Raw genomic sequence first — 3,332 nt, forward strand, 5'->3', positions numbered from 1 at the left:
CCAGTGTGACTACCCACCCTGCTTGCCCTCTTTTCAGGCAAATAACAGAGGTAACATAGTTGGTATTTGACATGCTCAAGTCCAGCTCCTTAAATCTAGACTTTCCTAGCTTTTCAGTCTTTTTGGTAGCAATGTTTCAACAAATTAATACTTCTGCTTATGTTAATATGGCACTCAGATCTGGTAGCACCTACATAAGTTTCTGGACTGCAGTAAACAACAATACATCTTCCAAACTACTGAATGTTCCCAAATGGCATCCTGCTCCCTAATCTGTTTTCTGCATATTCTCATTCTTATTCTTTTCTGTATATTCTTCTAGTCGAAGAAGCCACTTGACCCAGTAGTGGGAACAAAGCTCTGCATCCATGACATGCGAGTGGTCAGGTGATCCATCTTTGTAGGCCACCACAATTAAGCCACACTGAACCTGAAAGCTATAGTTGGGATCATGGTTCACAGCACTCATGTATGCCACAACTTGCAGTGGGCTGTCAAATGTATTTTGGATAAAAAGTTTTGGTTTCTCTGATGTCTTCCAATCAATCACACATAGCTTGCCCTGATACTCAGCCACATAGTCCAGCAGACCTGAATACTTCAAGGTTTCACGTCGAACAGTACTTTTGAGGTCTCGAATTCCACTGACATCTTTCAGAATATGCTGGATGCTTTCGATGTAACCAGATTCAAGGAGATTTACATCTCTCTCTCTTTTACGTTTCCCTGGGGTGAAGGTGAAAGTATGTATTCCAAGTCTTCATGGAACCATTTCCCTTATAAAAATATATTTGAAGTATATTCTTTAAAGCCATCTTCTCCCAATTCCAGAATCATTGCTGTTTCCACCTCTCCAAATAGAAAGTCTATTGTTTTGTCATGATCTGCTGAAGGATTCGAGTCACGTTTGGTATCACACTCCTTTGCAAAGTGATTTTCAAAGAAATTGAGGGATAACTTGCATTTGGTTTAACATTTCTCTTTGAATTGAAGATAGGAAACCAATTTTGTGGAACTCTTGCTTCCTCTTCTTGCTTTGGGGGTTTATGCTTACTCACAGGTCCATAGAGTAAAGCATCTTCTTCAAACAATGATTCTGGGGTATGCACAAGGCCTCTGAATGACAAGACAGGACTTGGTCCACTTTTTCATATGGGTTCACTTTTTTCTCCCTGTCACAAAATAACAGGAAGTAGAGAAATCCCCAAGGGCACAGTTTTCACAGAAAACCCCTGCAGACGCTCTGAAATGCCTTCATCTTTAGATTTGTTTTCACTTCTGGCTAGACTATTTGCAATTTCGAGGGCCTTTTTAAGTTTTGTAATCCTGAAAGTCAGGTTTCTGAAGGGTCATGTCACTTATTCCAAGTCGGAGCTGGGAAGCGGCGGTCAGCAGGACCAGCCTTGTGATCCACAGAAAGCCATGCAGTCCAGGCAGGGATAGGACCGTTGTGACCCTTTGGGCAGGAGTTTTCATTCATCCCGCGCTTCGGACTTAAGTTCAATACATTTAGTCTTATAAACATGTATAAACATTTACTCTTATAAACCTCTATTTTATCTTCAAATCTATTTGACTTGGATCATTTATTTACTATTCTAAAAAACAGAAAACAGAATTTCCCAACTAAAATCCCCTTTTGTCTAATTCTCTGAAAGAATACTCCCAATGAGAAATCCTGGGCTTGGTGTGGTGGCTTCATGCCTGTAATCCCAGCACTCTAGGAGACCCAGGCAGGTGGATTGCTTGAGCTCAAGAGTTCAAGACCAGCCTGAGCAAGAACGAGATCCCATCTCTAAAACAGAAAAAACAACTAGCCAGTCATGGTGGTACACGCCTGTAGCCCCAGCTACTCATGAGGCTGAGACAAGAGATCTCTTGAGCCCAAGAGTGTGAGGTTGCTGTGAGCTATGATGCCACAGCACTCTACCCAGGACAACAAAGTAAGACTCTGTCTCAAAAAAAGGAAGAAAAAAAAAAGAAAGAAAAAGAAATCCTTTATTATCATCCTAGGACTGATAACTTGATTCATCAGGATGACTCTTACCCTTATGCAATCCCACCATTCCCAGACACAAACTATAATCGGTCTGTTTATCACTCTCTTTTTCATCACCTGGACTAGAATAGGGTGCCTTATTTGCCCCCATAGTAAAAAACGGAACTACTACATTACTCCTCAGCCACACTCTCTGAATAAGAGTGACCTAATAAACTGTTAAAGATGAAATCAGCAATTGCAACAGGAAAAAGATACATGCCTTTTTACCATGAAAACTCTGATGTCATATTTCCCAATAACTTAATAATCTATTGCAGAAATACAACAAAATGCAGAAGCAAATGCAAATACTATGACCATAAAACCTTCACTGTAGCTTTACCACTATTCTGACAAACACCTTAAAGACAACTTCCTGAAACTGTTACCTAAACCAGCCCATTTACCATCCCATCTCTTCCCAAACTTATGATTCTTATCCGGCTTTATTTCTACATACACACATATACACATAGGTTTATTTTTTAGCCATTCCACTACAATGAGGGCGAGAATTTTGTTTTGTACACTGTTGTATCCCCAGCATTAAGACACTACCTGACACATAGTGGGTGCTCAATAAACTTTTTGTAAACTAAATAAGTTTTGAGGTACCTAGTTTTCTGGAAACTTCCTTATGAGCAAATTTTCAGATCCGTGGAGAATCTAATTTTTATTCCATTTTAAAAGAAGAAAGGATTAATAAAATCTTTCCTACAAAAGCATATAACCACAAACACTGTCTCAATACAATACAATAACAAAAATGTTTTTAAAATCTCAGTTAAGGAACTTTGCCCACTTCCTTTAGCCCTTAAGAAATTCATACTTTTCATTGTTTCTCTCTCCTGGCCAATAGAGACACAGCCTCCTCTTACCTGTCCTTCTCCATCCAGATTTGCTCTCCATTCCCTCTCACTCCTGTGATCTCCTCTCCACTAGGAAAATCATGTACCCACATGCAGTCCTATCTCTGTCCAGGTAGGATGTCCAGGGTCTGCTCCTCAGGAGGAAAGATCTCCTCAAATGAGCCAAACCCTTGTAAACACCAATTAAAGTACCTTCCCCAGACTAGCTGACATTTTGAGCCAATGGTCAGGAGCTGCCTGGCATTTTGTGTCCACTTTGAGACCAGGAAATTTCAGTGGGTCCACTCTGCATTTCACCTGCAAGAAATTAACCTGCAAGAAAAGGTCAGGAGAAGAGAGAGAAAGTGAGAGAGAGAAAAGAAACCATGAATGGGAACAGTATATAAATAATTTAAAATTAGAAAAGAAATGAACAGCCTGAG

The 3,332-nt window shown here is 40.1% G+C and overlaps 1 pseudogene; it reads right to left on the reverse strand.

Moving 5' to 3' along the window:
• Positions 1–268: 268 nt before the first annotated feature.
• LOC100952051 lies at positions 269–3,002 on the reverse strand (annotated as a pseudogene).
• Positions 3,003–3,332: the final 330 nt, after the last annotated feature.

This window comes from Otolemur garnettii, unplaced genomic scaffold, assembly GCF_000181295.1.
Source record: "Otolemur garnettii isolate 467f Iridium unplaced genomic scaffold, OtoGar3 scaffold00223, whole genome shotgun sequence".
NCBI classification, from domain to species: Eukaryota; Metazoa; Chordata; class Mammalia; order Primates; family Galagidae; genus Otolemur; species Otolemur garnettii.